Genomic DNA, 21844 nt, shown 5'->3' with positions numbered 1-21844 from the left:
CCACTATAATCTCTTCAAATATTTTCTCAGTACCTTTCTTTTTCTCTTCTTCTTCTGGGACCCCTATAATTGGAATGGTGGTTGATTTAATTTTGTCCCAGAGGTCTCTGAGACTGTCCTCAATTCTTTTCATTCTTTTTCCTTTATTCTGCTTTGTGGTAGTTATTTCCACTATTTTATCTTCCAGGTCACTTATCCTTTCTTCTGCCTCAGATATTCTGCTATTGATTCCTTCTAGAGAATATTTAATTTCATTTATTGTGTTGTTCATCATTTTTTGTTTGCTCTTTACTTCTTCTAGGTCCTTGTTAAATGTTTCTTATATGTTCTCCATTCTGTTTCCAAGATTATGGATCATCTTTACTATCATTACTCTGAATTTTTTTTCAGGTAGACTGCCTATTTCCTCTTCATTTGTTTGGTCTGGTGGGTTTTTACCTTGCTCCTTCACGTGCTGTGTATTTCTCCGTGTTCTCATTTTGCTTAACTTACTGTGTTTGGGGTCTCCTTTTAACAAGCTGCAGGTTTGTAGTTCCCATTGTTTTTGGTGTCTGCCCCAGTGGGTAAGGTTGGTTCAGTGTGTTGTATAGGATTTCTTGTGGAGGGGACAGGTTCCTGTGTTCTGATGGATGAGGCTGGATCTTGTCTTTCTGGTGGGCAGGACGGTGTCTGCTGGTAGGTTTTGGGGTGTCTATGAACTTTTATAATTTTAGGCAGCCTCTCTGCTAATGGGTGGGTTGTGTTCCTGTCTTGTTAGTTGTTTGGCATGGGGTGTCCAGCACTGTAGGTTGCTGGTCATTGAGTGGAGTTGGGTCTTAGCACTGAGATGGAGATCTCTGGGAGAGCTCTTGCCAATTGATATTACGAGGTGCCAGGAGGTCTCTGGTGGACCAATGTCCTGAACTCAGCTCTCCCACCGCAGACGGTCAGGCCTGAAACCTGGCCAGAGCACAAGACCCTGTCAGCCACATAGCCAGGTATGTGGGGATTGCCTTTTGGGAAGCCTGAGGTCTTCTGCCAGTGTTCAGTAGGTGTTCTGTAGGAGTTGTTCCACATGTAGATACATTTTTAACGTATTTGTGGGGAGGAAGGTGGTCTCCACATCTTATTCCTCTGCCATCTTCAGGTGGATGAATCTCATTCAAAGATTCAATGCTTACAACTTTACATCCTCAAAATCCAGCAAAAATCACTTTCAATGGAAACCCACTGCACAATTGCTTAGGATTATTTTCTGTTGTCTGAAACTCTTCTTGTGCAAGTCTTCTGGGACTGCTGCACAGAGCCTACTTCCATGTCAGCGGAAAGCCCATTCTAGACTCTCTTGTGACTCACAACCCAGGTCTCTGACTTCTCAACCATCTCTGCCCTCCAAGTCCTTCTCTACAACCCTCACATCGGCCAGGCGCTCCGCAGAACTAAATAAGGGACGAGGCTCGGCTTGAGGGCCAACGCCTACTTGAGTGGCTGCCTGGTCACGGGGAGGAGGGCGAGCCTCCACCCCAATTTACTGCCCTGTGATTGACCACTTAAATACTGATTCAATTCCTTTTGAATCCTTATCATTTTTGTTCCTTAATTTAATGGCCTATTGAGCCAATCCCCTTGCCCTCCCAGCACACTCCCTTCCATTAAGATAGCACTCTTAAAACAGAAGAGCCTACTAACTCAAATATTTTCAACACAGAACATATACAGTAGTTAACAAAGTTTAACTTTCTGAAAACTAATTGACGTTCTTAACAAATACCAACTTCTAAAACATAGCAGCACTGCGTTGTGGTCAAGACCAGGAAAACAACAGTCAGATTACTAGAACACATTTCATTAGCAGGGATATAAAATACATCACCAAGATTTACACAGGCTCCTTCTCTGCAATCAGGAAATTACATTTCCTTTCTTAGAATAGTTACAACAATTGAGAATATTTTTTTGCTCACCGCCTCACTCATGCTCTGTTGTTCACATTCAATTAGCTGAAATCAGGTAAATCCACTTGAGACCAGAGTCAGGGTGAATATAGCCCAGGTTGCTCTCTTTTTCTGTTAACTTTTAAGCGTGCTATGAATTACCTCTACACCTATTTTTGCTTTTCAACTGCTTGGGGAATTAATGCATTTTTCTTATGCTACATGTTATATTCTTCTGACATTTGTTTAGTACTTTTATGGATTAGAGAAGATTGTACCATTACAATATCTGTAATATAAGCTAACTTGAGCAGAACAGCACACTCTGCTATGGGATTAAAACAGTGAGCATGCTGGGAAAATCCTGGGCAGCAAATGGCAATCAAAAGAAAATGATCTTGCAGAATGAAGCCTCTGTATCAGCTCAAGTAAAAGAGAATTGGTCATCTGAATGCATCATCAAGCTTTCCCATGAAAGGAACAGGACAAATAGCCAACATCAACACAAGTGTAGTGGAATAGTCCTCTCCAAATCTAGAATCTGTTTGGAAAATCTTCTAAGGGCCTGTTTGTATATGTCTCCTATTTATTTCATTAGTCCTTTCTTTAACTTTCTTGTTAACTTTGTGCAATTTAAGGTTATTTTACCAGGATCTGGGCAGCACCTTTGGAAATCAAGATAAATATCTTCTAAACAGTCTTACATCTAGTGCTGGATCAGAGGCTGTAAAAATGCAGGAGATATGTGAAATGCTGAACTCACAAAAGTTTGCCAAAATCCAGAGGAAAAAGTTAGACATAAAAATAATCCATGCCAGGGCCCTCTCAGCAATCCCCTTAAAGGAAAATAATTTCTTTGCAAGTGAAATTTAATGCCATCACCTTATTTCGGAGCCAGTGGACAAATATAGTACCTTTTAATCCTCAATCTTCACTTTCTAGTTAAGGAAATGGTATTAAAATTAACAACAACAAAACAGTAATACAAAGAATCAGGAAATCTTATTCATTTACTAGATATTCTAACAGTTTGCTCTGTTAAATATATGTTAGTTTATATCCCAACTTTTAGTCTCTTAGTGTGAGAGGAACAGTTCAGACCTAGTGTGTTGACTGCTCCACAATGTACTCAGCAACCCAGGTTCCTTCTGTCTTGTCTAGGCGACTATAATTTTAACTTTTATTTCTACTTAGAGCCGAAAAAGAAATTCTCATTAAAACTGAATTGTGCTGGTATGAGTCATTTGGAAAAATGTGAATTGTAGCAAATTTATATCTTAGATCGTGGGAAATAACTAACAGATGTATTGTGAGACATTTTCCCAACATCTACAAAGTTGGCACTGGTACCTTGAAGGATTTAATGATTCAAGTGGCTCTGAGCCTCACTATTTCTGACTGTATCGTATGTAGGCAAAATGATAAAAGTGACAATTGTTACCCAGCATCATGCTCACTTCCTCCACCAGCCCCGTCACCCTGTTCTCAGTTCCCTGGTCCCCAAATTCTCTCTCTCCTTAACCCATTTATTAGGTAGACTTGTCATTAAATGGTGGTTGTATTGTTTTTTTCACTTTAAGTTATTGGAAGCACATAGCATAGCCCTAGCCCAAGGGTTCTTCATCTGTTCCCTGGTTCTACTAGCCTTTTTCACTTATTCCACCTTTTCCTCCCTTAATGAGAAAAATGGGAGAGCTACAAGGATGAACAGAGACCAACTAGGTCAACAATGATTTAGAGATAAAGCAAACCTAGAAATGTTAAATCAGCCAACAAGTAAATAGTCAGCAATACTTGGATTAGAAGGTGGCTCTCTGGAAAGCCAAACAACTGCTGTCTTATCATCAAGAGATAGCTGCCCATTTTCCATGTATGTCCTGTCTTGTCCTCCTTTCAATACTGTCTTTTCTATGTCCTTCTATATTCCTGTCCTGTGATAAAGACAGAGAAAGGGATTAAGGGTAGAAAGGAAGGAGAGTGTATACGTGAGCTAGTGGCCCATCTGTAAAATGTTTTATATTTGTATTATCCCCTTAATTGAGTCTCTTCAAATAATTAGACTTCCATTTTTGAGAGACTGGCTTTGGTTAATGTGTTTTCCCAGAATCCTAAAATACCCTACCTTAGTAGAGCTCTATCTCTTCTCAGCCCCATCACAACTGGTAGCATATCCAAGAGAGAAATCTGAGCATTACCCTTTGCTTCCCTCTGTGGCTTACCCTTCACATTCAGTAAATTAACAACTACTATCAATTCTACAGCATCATTCTTTCTTTTCTTTCTTTTTTTTTTTTTGCGGTACATGGGCCTCTCACTGTTGTGGCCTCTCCCGTTGCAGAGTACAGGCTCCGGGCGCGCAGGCTCAGTGGCCATGGCTCACGGGCCCAGCCGCTCTGCGGCATGTGGGATCTTCCCAGACCAGGGCACGAACCCATGTCCCTTGCATCGGCAGGTGGACTCTCAACCACTGCGCCACCAGGGAAGCCCCATCATTATTTCTTAAACTAACTCTGTTATCGCCATCACAATTCCTGTTCACTTAGTCCTTGCTTAGACTATAAAAGCAACTTTCTAACTGGCCCCCAATCTCTAGTTCTCCATTTTGCAGCTAGAGGGGTCATTCTAAAAGGCAAATCTAGTCATAACTAAATTAATTCCTTCAGAGTATGCCCTAAACTTTAGGACATCAGGCCCTATATGATCCAGTTCTGCATGGAACTCCTCTTAAGTTCCATCTTTGACTAATTTCTCTACCATTCTACTGTGCAACCTTCTCTATTACTTCTAAGTCTTAAATGTGACACGTGTTCTTTTGACATATGTTGTAATCCCCAGGCTTAAATTCAATTATAATCAACTCTTTAAAATGATTTCTGTGACTCTCCAGTTTAAGCCCAGTACATATTTCCTGTGCTCCAAAAGTATCTTGTACATGCTGGTATGATAGCATCACCATAATGTAATGCATAAGATGCAAAGGTTCAAACTCTTATCTTCTCCATTAGAAGAGTCTTAAAGAAGAGATTATGTATTCATCCTTTGAGTACAAGTAACTAGCACATGGATAATACATGATAAGTCGTCAATAGCAATTGTTAAATTAATGAAAAATAAATACATTGACAAAGGCCATAATTTGTGTTTCCAGCCATGCCACAATCAAGTACTGAATATTTTTATCAATCTTGACCTTGCTATTAACTAACAACTTCAGGCTAAGCTGCCTATCAATAGCCCACGCATGCCACTGCATATGTATACATACACACATGCACACATGAGATATAAAAATATAACTAAACTGTAACATCCTTTCCAGAGTTTCGATTTCCTTCTTCTAATTGATATCACAGACCTTTCTTCTCATGACAGTGGCAGTTCAAGTGGACCAGTTACTCTAACATTAAAACTAACCCATCATATTGTCCATCTTTATAGAGCTAATCTCTAGACTTCCCAAAAGGAAAGCATGATAAATTAACACATGCCAACCAAGTTACCCAAAGTTCCCAAATAGATTGAAAACAAACATTGTCTGAGATATTTCCCCACTCCATATCTAATTTAAAAGGAAGAAAATATTGGGGAATAGACGGGTAGGACACGATTAGGCATTTTCTCTAGATGGCATCTGGGCACAGTATTACTATAATTACAGCAGATATAAAGGCCAATTATATTAAAATATCTCCAGTTGCAAGATAAAAAAATAGAGAAACAAGTTTGCCGATGAGAATGAAAAATTTTAGGCTGATAATTGGATTACAGAGGAGTTCTAAGTTTTATCATAGCAATAGAATGCTATATGGAAATGTTCACTTTTCCCATATCTCAGCTGCTGAAATGTATGCATACCAGTGATCCTATTGGAATTGCTTTGTATAGACTCCTAAACTACCTATTAACTACCTAGTAATCTCAACAGAAAGAAACATTAAAAAATGCCAAAAAGTCTTCAAGAATTCCAGCTGTCTCCTTTCTGCCTAGAGTACTTTTACAATGTGCTAATGTGACCCTACTAAAAATATATAATAAACAACTGAAGCTAGGAATAAACTGCCTTCTTCTGAAAACTACTTATTTTGAAGAAGTTTGTGTTCCCAGTTCAAGTTGTTGCCATGACATCTCAATACATCTTAAAAAAAAAAAAAAGGAAAAGAAAAAAAAATAAGCAATATAGTCTTTCTCATGATAAGTGGTGTTGATAGCTCACTTCACAGACCCTAGTTTAAGTGATTCTTGCTTAAAACTTTTATGGATCGAAACTATCATTACTATTAGAAGCAGCAGTATCGATCTGTCAGTTTCCTTTGCCTGAGCCTAAACGTTACACACATTATCTCCATAAACTAATGCAGCTACCTTTTCTACTATGCAGACTATTTTTAACACATTTCTAGGCACTACAACTATGGCAAATATCATGGAGGACCTTAAATACTGGAAAAAAGATTTCTAGTCATAGAGATACAGGTAGGCTGACCTCACATCGATAATTAGGAAGGGTAATTGTAATCTGAATTATGACCACCAAGATATAATTATTTCATGGAACAATCAGAAGTTTGTAGAAGAGGTTGGGAAGACACAGAATCAGGGAATCCACTACCACTGGAAAGTCAGTGACCATATTAGGTTCATTTCCTAAGGACTTTTACCCCAGTATCTGCACATTTGGTGAAGGTATTATGCTTAACATTTCACTACGGATGACAACAAATGAATCACTCATATGCCACCCATTTTACAACTTTTCTATAGACTAGTTGTTAAAGTCAATTGGAGTTTCATGAGCTAGTAATTCAGCTAGGCACAAGACACAAGAGGAACAGAGTGATGTATTTTTACATAATTAAAAGTTCTACTTTTAAAAAAGCAAATAAAAATCTTAGTCAAACCATTTCTTCTGTAACATTTCTTGTTCTATAACATTTTTATGGGCACAGCTAAAGCTGACCTTTAAAATCACGTTACTATTAATACCAAATATGGCACTCTGCTGAAATTGATGGTCATGGTGTTAATACAATGTGAAATGGAATATGGAATCTACCTAAATTTGTCCTTTGTCAAAAGGAATACAGCATTTGGACCTTGATTAGATCTGTAGGCAAGATATTCAGTTATATGCTATTAGTAAACACAATTTGCTGGAATGAAACATTTCACACCAGTAACCATTTCAAATAATGGACAGGTAGCTTTTTGTACATTCTCTGAGCAGATCGATTTTACTACCCTTGATACATAAATGGCATGCATTTTATAAAATATAGAAAGAATATTTATGATCTGATTAGTTATTAAGCCTATTCTGCTTTAATTGCTTAAGTGATTTTTTTTTTCTTTTTGGCCAATGTGAGGTCATATGTTTGGCACGTGCATTTTAAAACCAAAACAATATGTCTATGTATTTTTAAATTTTGTTATGCTAGTATATCAATAGATCTCAAAAGACCACTGACAATTAGATGCAAATTGTCAGGAAAGGTTAGCAAAGAATTTTCACAAATCTAATATTCTTTCTTAATTATAAAACATCATCATTTTAAACAACTTTTAGTAGTTGGGAACTACTTCTGGAAATCATTACTAAATACTAATTGCAGCCTTAATGTTCTTCCCAAACACAGAATGCATAAAATACATATACATACTTGATTTTCCATGAACAAAGAAGTTTAGTAATTATCATTAATATGTAATTACATCATTAATATGTAATTAATATGTAATTAGTAAATTATCATTTACTAATTATCATTAGTAATTATCATTTAGTAATTATCATTAGAAATTTAGTAATTATCATCATTAATTACTAAATTATCATTTAGTAATCAGAGCTCAAAAATAAAGTTGATAATTACAAATGACAGTGGGTGTGCAATATAGGCTAATAAAAATATTCCAGTAAATAATAACTTCAGCCTGGGCATCTAATTTTTGTTTTGATATTAACCTTGAGCAACTCAAATTTGAATCTTTGAGCATTATGTATAAACATATATATTATTATTTCTGTTTCTTTGGCTTGCAGAACAGACATAAAATAATGAGAATATCTATTCAGTAGTGCCACCTTGAGAATTCAAATTGGGAAATCTGTCAGAATTGTTGTTCACTGGTTAAATGATTGATAAATTATCACTACAAATTTGATGTAAAAAAAACTGAAGTATGATACTAAAAATTCCTCAATAAATCCCCATTTAATATTTAATAGTACTTTATACTCAAAAGAAATTTAAGAAACATTTTATTAATCTGAAAGAGAATTTTATAGCTGTTTCTTTAAATTTGTGGGGGAGGTCACAAATGGTGGAGCTCCCCTTGAAAATTTCACAAACACTTTGAATCCCCCTTCCAAAGTTCACAGATAATTTCAAAGGGTTTATGGATCTACTGAAGCTTATCTAAGGACCCAGATGAACCTGAGGCTCCAGATCATCTAAGGGTCCAGATTAAAAAAATGTTATTTTACAAAAAGCTAAACTCTTATGCACATTTTAAGCTTTTGTTTGTTTTAGGTCATATTTGTACATATTATTGCATATAAATTATAAAGAGACCATTGCATAAGGTTTGACAAATACATACACTTAAGTAATCCAAACTCTTACCAAGATATAGAACACGACCATCACCCCAGAAAGTTCTCTCATGTCCCTTCCAAGTAAACCTCTGCCTCACTCCCTGCACCACCAACCAGAGGCAACCACAATTCTTGTTTTACCAAGATTGGTTTTGCCCATAATGAACGTCATATAAGTGGAAATATACAGTATGCCCTTTCAGGTAAGGCTTTCTCTCAGCATACTGTTTTTCAGACTCAGTCATATTTCTCTCTGTATTAATTCACTTCTGCTTTTTTGCCGAGCCATGTTCCATTCTATGAATATATCAGCCATCGATGAACCCCTGAGCTGTTTACAGATTTTGACTGTGATGACTAAAACTGCTACGAATATTCCTGTAGAAATTGTTTTGTGCATATATGTTTTCATCTCTCTTAGAAAAACACTTCAGAGTAGAATTGTTAGGTGATAAGGTAGACGTATTCTCAGTTTTGTAAGATACTGCCAGATCATTTTGCAAAGCAGTTGTAACATTTTACACTCAGCAACAACAAAGAGATTCCACTTTGTTCACCTTCCCTCCAATATTTGTTGTGGTCGGTCTTTATAATTTTAGCTATTTGGTGAGTATGCAACAGTATCTCGCCATGGATCTAATTTGCATTTCCCTGAAAATTAGTTAAGATTAATGAAGATTAATGTTTTCATATCCTTATTGACTATTTGTACATATCCTTAGTAAAGTACCTGTTCAACTTATCTGCCCATTTTTTTTAACCTTTTATTGTTCAACTGTAGGTATTTTTAATATATCCTGAATACTAGTCATTTCAGCACTGTATGTTTTATTAATATTTTCTTGTAGCCTGTGAGGGTTGCCAAGTCATTTTCTCAATCGTGTATTTTGATGAGAAGTTCTAAATTCATAAAGATATTCCCCTAGTCTAGTTTTGTAGTTCTTACTTTTTTGTTTAGGACCATGTTCCATCTCCAATTAATGTTTTGTTTGGTGATAAGGAGAGGCTGAGGCTCATTTATTTCCATAATTGTATCAGTCATTCCAGCACCATTTGTTAAGAAGACTTTTCTTTTTGCATGGATTTGGGGTGTTTTCATTAAAAGTTGACCAGATCACTGCAGGTCTATTTCTGAGCTCTCTATTCTCTTCTATTAATCTATGTGTCCTTTCTTACGTCAGTACTACACCTTCTTGATAACAAGCCCTTATGATGAGTCTTGAATTAAAGTAGTGTTAATCCTCAAACTTCATTCTTCTTTGTCAAGATTATTTTACATATTATACTTCCTTGGTGTTTTCATAAATTTTAGAATCAGCTTGTCAATTTCTACAAAAGGGCGTGGTTGCAGTATGTCTGGAATTGTGTCAAATGTATAGATCAATTAGGAAAGTGTCTTAATCATTTCACCAATATGCATACCTAGCTTTTGAAACATTAGAAGTCATTTGAAATGCCATTACCACAAATCCCCAGGTAGCATCAACCTGCAAGCCCACTTTGATCCAATCTGGATTTCATCTTAATCTCTACTATTGTCGCCTTTAATAGCATCTCTCACTCACTGATTCTTTCTAAATGGCATCAGAAGGTGAATCAAACCCAAAACATACAACAAGCTAGTTCTGGGATAGCTTATTGTTGAGGTTTCCAGATAGTATTTTGAAATAACAAATGATGTATGGCAGTGCTCTTCCCAAAAATTGTTCACTGCCTCTTGATCATAATCCTTAAGAACCTAGATTGACTTTAAAAAATGTTTACTATTCTATTTTTCACCATCTAATTGACAAAATTATGCTTTCTCCACCTGAGGTCTTAATTGTATTGCTCTTTCCTGCATGATCTTCAACGAAGAGTGCAATGTGTACTACTGAACGTGAAATTGACTAACTGTTCAATTTTACTTAAAAAAAAAGTTCATTTCCACTGAACTCAAATAGAAAACTTACTGTATAAACTACTTCATACCTCTGAACAAAAAGTCAGCTTTTTAAGTTATGAATGCTGAAAGAAACAATATAGTTTGTAAACAGACTTTGCCTTAGAATTATCTTATTTACATATGTTGGCGGTAGAGAGAACACAAATTTTTAGCTTCTTGGTTATCAGCTGCTGTTTAGGAAGTGACCGATGAACAAATGCCAAAACATTAAATCTATCAATTTAAAGATTCAGAGACACATCTGAAGCTAACCTCCAGTTTGATATTTCTTAGAGAAAAGGAAGATGGCATGCAGCTGCTGCTATTCTATCATGTGATAAGGGTAACACAGGATATTCAAATGCATTTGCCATTCCCCTTCAGCCACCTCTTTAAATATTTTGACTCTCTTTCTAAAAATATCAAGTAAGCAAAGGGACAACCTCACACATATAGAACGTATTCATCAAATTTTCAAGTATATTAGTGCAGTTCATCTATAACACATCAAATTTTCAAGTATATTAGTGCAGTTCATCTATACCAGACACTTAAGCCCTGAGATTAAAATTAAGAAATACATGCTCACTGTCCTCATGAAGTTCTTATCTTTCAGAAGGAGACATACAATCAGCAAATAAATAAACAAAACTAAACATTTTAATCTGTGCTTTGAAGGAAACAGCAGCAGAAGTAGGGGAAAGAAAAAGAAGGTGGGCAACTTTAGATAGGTTAGTCAGTGAAGGAATATTTGGGGAGAAAAATGACATATAAGCTGTACCTAAAAGATGAGAAAGTTCTGGCAGTGAAGGTACTTTGAGAAAGTAAGTTACTGTATTTTGTACTCTTGTACAAAAGGATGAGTGTAGGGGACAAGAAAGTTTTTCATTTAAAGCCAGCTAATATCATCAATATTACCTGCCTTAGACACACTGTGCTAGGTCAGTGTGAGGGAGAGTAGGTAATTTCCATCCACCTGAAGTCAGAGACTTGACATGGTGTTTCCAGTTCAAAAATTAGGTTGTTTGAGGGTTATACAAACCAACTTCTGCTAGCAACTCAAATTAGTCTGAAGGATCCTATTCTGATGGTGCTCTTCAGTGGCTCATGCAATGCAAAAACAAAGACTGAGCAGAAAAAAAATGAGCCAATGATAAATCTCTTTCCGTCTCTCCCAAAGAATGATGCAAATCAAAATGCAGAGTCACTGATCTGACGTCGGGAGTACGAAGAGATTGACTCACTTAAAAATGATAAATTTAATAACCACCCATAGTAATGTGTTTTTATGCTTAATATAATACCAGGCTTTCATATTTTATAGAGAAATAAACTGAAGGATAATTCTCTTTGCATTTTTATTTATTTAGTTCAGAATAATGAATTTTAAATGGCTAAATGTCTACCTGGTCATATATAAATTTTAGTCATATTATCATCTTGTTACAAAATTCAAGATGGGAAGATACTGAAAACAGGAGCAGATACAGAGATTTCGAAGTATTAGAAATATACATGCACATTCTAGTTTATATTTAATATAGTCACAGTCCACAAATCTTGTTTTCTCTTTAATCACTTTAGATGTTAGATTATCTTGAGTCAATCCTAACTCAGGTGTTCTTATTTTTTATCATGATAAAATAGTACAACGCTCACAAAAATAATAAATGTCTTATATTTCAGTAGTTTGTAAACTCAAGCCAAGAGGAGAAATCCACACTGAGTTTTACGATACTCGTAATTAAGTAATTTCTTGGTAATATTTTTGGAATAGGAACGAGAAAAGGGAACATATAAATTATTAATATAACCAGTTGTTCCACTATATATATAACATGTTTTCTTTTGTCCTTTGACTCTTTGAAAGGATTTAGTGGTGTAAAAAAAGACATTAAAATTTAAGTTGCCAATTCAAAAGTCTTGCTTCAGGGAGAAATAATGAGAAATGTATGAGGACCTCCAAAAATTAAGAGCCTATGATCTGGCCGAAATTCCTGTGCACCTGGAAAGCTGAAAAGGTCTGTGGTGTGGCTGTAAAGAACTAACTAAGGAGGGGAGGTGAAAGCTCAGCACTGGCCCAGCTTTCCTTAGTAGCTGTAAGAATGTTCTCCCAGAAGAGCGTTACACAAAGGGCTGGCCCTGGAACTCTTCGTTACCAGTCCCTGATATTACAAGGAGCTTGTGCCAGAAGGTGAGTCAACTATATCTCTAAGCATTCTGTTCAGTTTAACTGACTTTTTTTTCATAGTAAAACTTTTTCAATGCAGGAAGCAGTGTACTGGTTTACATGGTCTAAGATCTTCACCTCATTATTAAACTGTAATCTCAATTCACAGACTGGAATCTGTCCATGGACCACACTTTTAGCAGCACTGGTCTAGTGCTACTAAAACACAAAATGCATGTGATTTAGGTTGGCGGCTGCAATCCGCAAAGCCTATGAATCAGGAAGAACTCCATGTATGGACTCCACCTGTTCCACACAGGAGTCAGTCAGCTAGTGACCATCTTCGGATCCCTGAAGACACCAAATATAAATTCCAAGTAAAATGAAATAGAATTGTTATAACCCTGAAGGGCACAACCCATATGATGATAGGTGACTAGGAAAGAGCGATTCTCTCTCTTCCTCTCTTGTGTTCACAGATGCACACGTATGTGTGTGCACACACACACACACACACACACACAGACTGTCTTATACACACACAACTACTGTCAGGTACACACATATACACATGCAAAGAGACCCCAAGACTCCGAGAGACAGATTCTACCAATACTATCATCATTTGCAGCAGAAAAAGAACTTCATCTAGAACAAGGCATCGTTGGTAGGGTTGTTAGGTGAGGTTTCAAGTCCATTCCTATCGTGAGTAGAGCCAGAGCTCAGCTCAGCAGTCAAGCCCAGTTCTGATGGCCAGGGCCCTGGGCCCCTTGCTGTATCCTCCCTCGAGCAGAAAGCAGCAGCATTCTCAGGAACTCCATCTAACTATGGTCCATGGCAGGGGAGATGATTCCAAAGCAAAAAGGGCACAGAGGGATAGTTTAAGACTGACTCCCAGAGCTAAGGTGCAGCCAGATAGGATGAATGCTTTGAAGAAACCGGAAGCTCATTAGGAAGGACAGTGGAGTTTTCCCTCACAAGAGGGAAGACAGAGGAGGTTTACAAGAAACCACAAATACCTGGCACTTGGGCTGGCGGAGGTTGAGGAAGGTGTTAGGTGATGAGTACCTCTGTGCAGACAGAAAATGCAAGAGTAGGACAAAGGCTCAACTGTGGCAGTAAAACCTTTAACTTATTTTATAGACTTTTCAATAGCATTTTTAAGTAATTTATCTTTGTTAGGGAGAGATGTCTGCTTAGTTTAGGACCCACCACAGGAGGAAGCGATTTTGACCCTCAATTTTGTATTTCAAACTTAATGGACTGAGGTCTGATGACTTCCCTAGTTTATAGTACACGTTTTCCTAGATAATTTTCTCTCTTCCCTAGGCTACTCTTTGAAGCTCTGATTATATTTACTATCAAAGGGAAATCACAAAAGAGACCCAAGGAAGAGGATGAGTTTGATTTAAGGGATTAGCTTCATAAAATTGTTTCAATTTTATTATAAACAATGGCCTCTAAGAATGAGATGAGTCTGATCTGGAGGAAAGCAAGCAAGAATGTTCATCCAAAATAGAATTTTGTCTTAAAGAATGGGATAAGCGAAGTCATAATTCAGTTCAATGACATAAGATTCCCAACTACCGTATTCCTGGCATCAATTCATTGCACAATTTTAAAAGAAATTAGATAAAAAATTGTACTTTTCTTCTCATCCTCACTTGTTTCTCATCTTCCTCTCCCCAACAATAAAAATGAGATATCCATGTATCCTAAGCTGATTGGGTTCTGGTTGATTCCTCCATATTGCTAATATTTTCCCCTTTTTATGAAAGACCTGATAAAAATTATCCTAACAATTACCCTGATGAGAAGAACAGATTCTGACACAGCACCAGGGGAGGAAATATTCTTCATAAACAATCTCACTCTGGCCTCAAACTCATCCCATTAGCTCTGAAGAATGAGGCAACTAATTATACAAGAGGCTGTTGCCAGAATTTCCAACATGCTATAAACCCTTTAAATATAGGGACTGACAAACTGTATAATAAATTCTTTCTTTACTTCACATATGGCCTGTGATCATGTTGCTGACTATTTCAAAACAATAGTATAGTAAAAACTAAAATAGAGCCGCAGCATAGGAGCTCTCCAGAGAAAAGGGACTGAAGGATTCACAGATATGAATGATCCAGCTAGGTAGCATTCCATTTCCCGGGGTGTTTCAGGGCAGTGCTGAGAGGTAGAAAAAGCTAACTTGATGTTATAATTGAAGGAGGCCTGGCCTAGAATGACATCATGTCTGCAGGAGCAGTCAAACGAGTGGTTTTGTCCATACATCTTACCACATTGTTTTTCACTTTTGATCATTTTGACGCCAAGCCTAAATAAATAAGGATTGAAGTCTATCTATTTCCTGCATATCAACTAATTTTTATAAATTTGTCACTCATCATATTTTTTTTTTAAGTCTAAACAAAAGTCACATTATTCACTGTAAAGGCAGAATTGAACTCCTGGCTATTCTGAACAAGTAAACAAACCAACTAACTAATGAAAAAGATCCTGAGTCATATAAACACCAGTCAGAAGTTTTGTTGAAAGAATAAATGAACTAATCATAAGAAGTGTTTGTTGTACTTAGGGTGACTATTTCTTTGAAGAAAGCATTTTCTATTATTGTGTAGAATTCTTCTTACTATAGATCATAAACAGGAATTAGCAATTTGACAATAAAGTATTAGTTGTTTTCTCAAAAAGGACCAATTTCTTTGGATGAAAAGAATGATAAAAAAAAATTTGAGGGAACTGGAATATTATTTTAAGTATATTTCAAAATATTAAGATGAGCCGAAATAATTATAACTTAAGGGGAATCAACATTTTTGTTAACAGCTAATGTTTCTTAGGATTCATAGTGATCATCTTGAATATTTTCACTCACATCTAGTGGCTATGTTGTTGCCTGCAATGTCAGAGAGCTGCGGCCCTATTATGGTTAGTCAGGCAGAGATAGTATACCCCTAGAGGAAATTATAACAGTAAGTAAAAGTAATTGTATACTCGTCCAGGTTTGATTTGGCTTTAACTGAGATCAACAGATTTATTCCCTTTCAGATTATTACAGCCTCCTCCTGTACCATGGAATTCTTTTGAATGCCGTCAGTACCAGGGAACCCAATAGCTTGCAATGCCACCTTACGTTAGTCAATTATCGCTCAAGTTGTTTCTAAATTGTGGAGACACAGAGAGTAGAGTCAAACTCTCTCTTTTTCCTGAGGTCAGTAGCTTTCCAGATTATCTGTGATTGTTTATTATCTATGGGGTTGTATAATTTTCCCCCCTGAATTTTGTATTTTATTACAGGTAAACATCCCTTGTTCTAATTTATTAAAATTCAGATTAGTAAAGGAGAAGAGCCCTAGGAGGTCTTTTTGTTTCAGGTCAGAGGTGAAGCATTTGTTTATAAAATTAAGGAGGCTCATTGTAACCACCTAGAAGGGTTGAAAAAGACACTTCTTAGCACGCAGCAGTCTTGGGAATTAAGACCCTCACAATTACTGGATTACAGATACCCTGGGCTTTATTTTTTCCCCATTATAAAAGCTTATCAGTTTGATTTTTTTGTTCAGTTACTGCTACTTAAAATACCATCTAGAAAGGTAATCCCCAGAATGGTGCTTTTATCATTTGAAACTCAGAAAAACAGCAATATGATCTTTCAGTCTGTGTGTGTGTAGCAAAAGCTAGGTCACCTTCTTGGGGTTCAAGGTCAGCTTATCTTTATGTTAAATTTCTGCCTTTAAATAGAGAAGAAAGACAGGAAAGGGGATGAAGCTTAGGCCCACAATTAACCAGTAGACTCACCCAGCCCTGGCTTAAATTGAGTATTCACACATCACATTTTGCTTCTTTTCTAAAAGATTTTTAAGCATAAAAAGTAAGCTAAGAAGGAAGGGTAACAATAGATGCAGCCATGAAGATACCCACAGATATAAGAAACCTTGGAGGGCAGAGGCTTCTGTGAGCCAAGTTTGCTCTCCCATCCCAGGAGTTGCTTGTCTATTGAAAGGATAAAAAAAGAACTATGTGAAGGGAATGAGAGACATCTGACAGTAACATTCCAAATGAAGAAAGAGAATACAATAGTGAGTGAAGAAAAGGCTGATTTAGGAGACGAAAAGGATAATTAACCAAAAACACATATTTTTCAAGGGACAAGTATCAGCTTGAGAGTACGAAATGTTGAAAATATTATATTAATAGGATCATCACAGCATATTGAATTGACATGTTTATCTCAGCCAACATTAATTTGAAGAATGATATAATGGGTTCAGTTCAACTAAAAAAAAAAAATTAGTATGTCAGCTATGTACTGGTCACTACCGGTGCTGGAGAGAAAAAGAAGAATAAAGCATGGTCACTTCTCCTCTGGAAGTGGCACTCTCAGGATTATCAGACTATATACAGTTATTTTCTGTTTAACGTGGTAAGTGCCGAAACAGTATCAGGATGGGAATTTGAGGCAGACTAGGGGATCAAGAAAGATTTCTTAGAAGACAGAATGCTTGAACTGTCTTTCTTCAGATCAAAGCTCAACAGTGTTTAACTCTGTGCTATAGGGCAACTTGCATAATCCCTTTGAGCATGCTTCCTCATTAATTAAAAATGGGTGCAATAATACCAATCTCACAGGTTTGTTATGAGGATTAAAAGATTAAACAAATGAAGTGCTTTGCATGTTGTAAATGTTCAATAAATGTTTTTCTTCCTGTTCCCTGTAGGATCTTGAGATAGGAACAACTTAAGCTATTATTTCATAGATGGCCATGATGGTTGGGTAACTTGCCCAGAGGCAGACTATTCATACTCACCAGTCACAGAAGTAGGTGTCCTCACTCCTAGCCTCACTGCAACTCCACATCATAACGAAGATTAAAGAATGACCATGATGGGAAGTGCTCCAGGAAGAAACATATGCATGGTAAATATGGAGACACTTGAAGAAAGGAGGGAGGCTGTAGAAAATAAATAAATAAAAATTAAAAAATAAAAAAGTGTAAATGGGAACTTAAGAAATCACAAATGGATCAAGAGTCATGCATGAGAATGACACATACAAATTATGTTCAACATGTTACCAAGAGTTGTTTTAAACACACTTGGATGTGGATGGAACTAGTATCAGCGGGCAACTGATAAGTTAAAGTTAAAAATCTAAGTTTGTGGAGCTTCTTTAAAATTGTTTAGGTGTAAATTATGATATTAAAACGTTCGTCTTTGAACATCTTGTGGAAAACGTACAATCATTGAGTTTAATTTTTGGAAGTAACTTTGGAGTTCACCTAGTCCGGAGTTTCTCAGCAGTAGTTTATTTGGGGCTGGATAATTCTTTGAATTCTTTGTTGTGGGAGGCTGTTGTGTAGGATGTTTGCCAGCAGCATCCAAGGATTCCACCCACAAACGTCCCCAGCGTCAAAGTTGTGCCATCTAAAAATGTGCCTAAGCATCGCCAAATGTCCCATGGGACAAAATTACCCCCAGTTGAGCATCACTGACCTTGTAAAATGTTTTATCCATTGTAGGAATTCATCCTTTCTGGTTCCTACCTCATTAAGGATTAGAAAAGTCTGCATTTTGAGCCTTCAACCTCCTATCTGAACAGCCCTAATCATTCGGACAGTTATTTTATTGAGTTGAAATCTGCTCTTGTACATTTTTGCCCCATTATATACACTTTTTCCCTCTTATACATGCAGAACTTTTAATCCCTCTTCTGCTTTCAAATATTTGGAGGCATCTATCATGCTTCCTTTCTTATTCTCTTCTCCACTTTAACCTTTCCCAATTTCTTTAACCCACACTCCTGTTACATGATTTCGAGATCTCTCATTATCTTTGTCTTCAGCTTCTGTGTGCTTTCATTTTGTTAACACCACTCATACCAATGCTAGTTCCCTTACCCTCTCTTTGCAGGTAAAAAACTTGCAAACCAGAGCGGTTATCTGATTTGCTCAAGTTCACATCCATAGGGAGGAGAAGGGGTGGGACTAGGGCAGATCTCCTAATTCCTTTCCCACCACACACAGTCACTTACACCCTCACAAGCAAAGCGAGAGTTGCTGGGAGTGGAAACAGTTGTTCCTCAAACTAAGCATTGGTTTTTCCTAAATCAAAATTTCCTCCAGAACCAATGGGAAACTGACAGGACAGAAACAGCACACACCTTCCATTAAGATTCCCTCAGAACGCTGAACACCTACCACCTGGGTCAAGCTGCTTCAAGAAATTGCATAAACCAAGTTACCTAAGTCTCCACTCCTCAATTTCCTCACCTCTAAATTAGATATCACAGTGGCACTTGGCTCTTACTGTGGCAGTCAAAAGTTTAACATAAATGTTAAATCAATATTATTATTAACCTAATTACAGATCAAAAATATTATGTTTCCTAGTTTCTTCTCATCCACTACACTGTGTACCACGGCCATAACATGAAGGGCGATGAGCTGGCTAAAGGAAGGAAAAGACAAAAGTGTAAAAATGAAGAATGTGTATATTCAAGCAAGTCCAGGCTTACTAGAGGCCAGATTTTGCCTAGACAGCACATCCTGGGTGTAACCAAAGTCTTCATTTAAAAAGCTGTCAAAAAGAAGTAAAGAATTTAGGAGATTTTTAAAGTACAATGGGAGTCAAGTGTCAGTAAACAGCCGTTTCTATTGCTGTCATTTTCTTGATCTCAAGAGGTTTTTTGTTTTTTGGGTTTTGGTGGGGTTTTTGTTTGTTTTCTGGTGGGGTAGCAAGGGGGCTAAGTCACAGTCGCCTTGACATGAGAAAAAAAGGACAAACAGCCTATGCTCAGAATCAGTTCACTTTATCTCTGAGTTGGGAATCTTATTTACAAGACTGGATTAGCAAAAGATGGTACTATTTCTGAGGATCATTGATGAGTATTTTTAAGCCAGTTTGCTTCATTTCAAATTTTAACACACTGACCAAGAAGGTTCTCAGGGTCACAGTCTCCTCTGTATCCCTTGTCATGGGAAAATACTTTTGTGCTCCATCAGGATTAAATTTGCCTATGCATGAATCTCTTAAGACAACCTGGGCCTAACTGCCTCTAGGTTTTTTCTCAGTGGTCCTCTTTGCTTTTGCACTTTCCCTTATCGTAAAGTCTCCATTCTACCATGAAGTCAGCTCTTGATTACTCCAGCTCAGTAGGCGACTTCCCTGCAGTGACCTTCCACACAGGAAGTCCACGTGAAGACCAGGTGTAACTTCAAAAAGAAATGCGCAAAACTATCTGACTCCAGCTCATTATTTTTCACACTGTGCCACGCTGTTGAGGACCAGGCCTTGGCCCCTTAACCCCAGGCCTTGGTGGTTCTTAATTTGGTTGCCCAGTTTTCTTTTACTGCTGGAGGTCTTTGAAGTTAACGACAGCATGCTCTCTGATGCCCTTGGAGAGCAGCACTCTGAGGCATGGCTTGCTGGGCACACTTAGTATATTACAATATTCAACTACATATTGGCACTGCAACAGTACATGTGTCTATAGGCATTTGGCACAAGTGACACAGAGGTGTATTAAAGTACTGGATATGTGTGAAATTTTAGCTACCCATTTTAGACTCCCTTCTGATTTGGGGGGAACCCCCCCATTTCTGGAGTCTTGACAGGAGACAGAGTTTTGACCCCTACTCGTCCCTGACAGCTTTGGCACAGACACATGACATAGAATCAAGCAATATGGTGCTCTTGTTCAGGACTGAGGAACTTGAGAGTATGCTACTAATATGGAAAACATTCACATCAAAGGCAACAGAGTGCAGAAATCAGCCATGAGGACAGACCATGCCCTAGGGCAGCAAAGCCAAGTGTGGCACTTAATTTTTCCTGCAGCCTGACCTTGGGTGTGTTTTTCTGCTACATAGAATGGCTCAACTATGTTCCGGCCTCCTTCTCCCAGCTTCTGATCAATTCTGTGAATAGTCCAATATCCTTCCAATAAATACCCAACATGGTGCCATCTCTGACTAGCTGTGTGACCTCGACCAAGTCATCAAACCATCCTCATTAATGAACCGGGAAAATAACAGTACCTTCCTCTAAAGTGCTTAGCAGAATGCTGAGACACAGTAAATGCTAAATAAATGTTACCTATAGTCATTCATATCATTAAAACCCTGAATTTTTAGAAAAGAAACTTTGAGCTGGAATCCAAAGGATGAACGAGTTAATTAGCAAAGATGGGCAAGAAGGGCATTCTAGGACAAGATTAACCACATGGCTGAAAGCCCTGTGTTGGAAGGAAACATGGGATATTCAAGAACGAGGACTGCCAAGGGCCAAGGGATGAGTGGAGAAGCCTGGGACTGAGAAGGCAGGGGTGAGGTCCTACAGGGCTTACAGGTGATGTCAGTATATTTAAAATATGCTACGTGAGATAAGAAAGCATTGAGAGATCCAAGCAAGGTCACGCAAGTGGTTTTGTCTTAAGAAATATGCACTCTGGCTGCAGTTAGAAAAATGGGTTGGAAAGAACAACAAATGGTGGCAGGGATACTACTTAGAAGGCTATTATAGAGGTCGAGGTATAAGATACTTGTAGACTGAATTAGGGACAGGTTGTAGAGATGGAGAGAATTGGGTGATTTGAGGTATTTAGGATGTAAAGTTGACCACACGGCTTGTAACAAGGTCTCAGTAAAGGGCAGTCAAAATGAAGGCTGACACCTTTTATGGGAATCAGTTTTTAATTTAAAACTGTATGTTACATAGTTGAAAGAAAAGGAAAGAAAAGGAGGCTGGACATATCATCCAGTCATTTCAGAGGAATTTGGGTGGTTTCAAGGTCAGTTATGAGTCTAAGAAAGAGGACTTGATGTTTCTGAGGGAACCAAGGTTGCTGATGCTTTCCTTTCTTCATGTATTATTAATTAGTGCTACATTGGCGACACAGAGCCAGAATCCCCAGTCCACCCAAGAGAATGTTATCACCACAAAGGAACCTCTAGACTCAACAGACCACATAGAGATCAAGAGATCATCTGGGGTAGGTCTGACTTTTTTTTTTTTAGTAACTTTACAATGTCAACAGAGACTTCCATATCCCTATGGAAGAGAAATGACCTTCAAAATTTCAGAGGACTTGGCACCAACTGAGTCTCAAGACAATGTTATCATTTCTAAACTTGTGGTGATTACTAATCTCAAAGGCTCTGGCACAACAGTCTATCCTGTCACTGATGAAATTAATTAATCAAAGTATACATAAATACCTAGCATCTCCA

The 21844-nt window shown here is 37.4% G+C and overlaps 1 long non-coding RNA gene across 1 annotated transcript in view; it reads right to left on the bottom strand.

Annotated features, from left to right (window-relative positions):
• The window catches only part of LOC307183718, a 537680-nt gene that overhangs the window by 457366 nt on the left and 58470 nt on the right, over positions 1–21844 (bottom strand). The window contains exon 2 of the long non-coding RNA XR_013827568.1: positions 17426–17569. This is a non-coding gene — a long non-coding RNA (uncharacterized lncRNA). The remainder of the gene's footprint in view (positions 1–17425; positions 17570–21844) is intronic.

Source organism: Stenella coeruleoalba, assembly GCF_951394435.1.
Source record: "Stenella coeruleoalba genome assembly, chromosome: 3".
Classification (NCBI taxonomy): domain Eukaryota; kingdom Metazoa; phylum Chordata; class Mammalia; order Artiodactyla; family Delphinidae; genus Stenella; species Stenella coeruleoalba.
The sequence above is the reverse complement of the archived record's forward strand: the minus strand, read 5'-3'. Positions and strand labels throughout refer to the sequence as shown.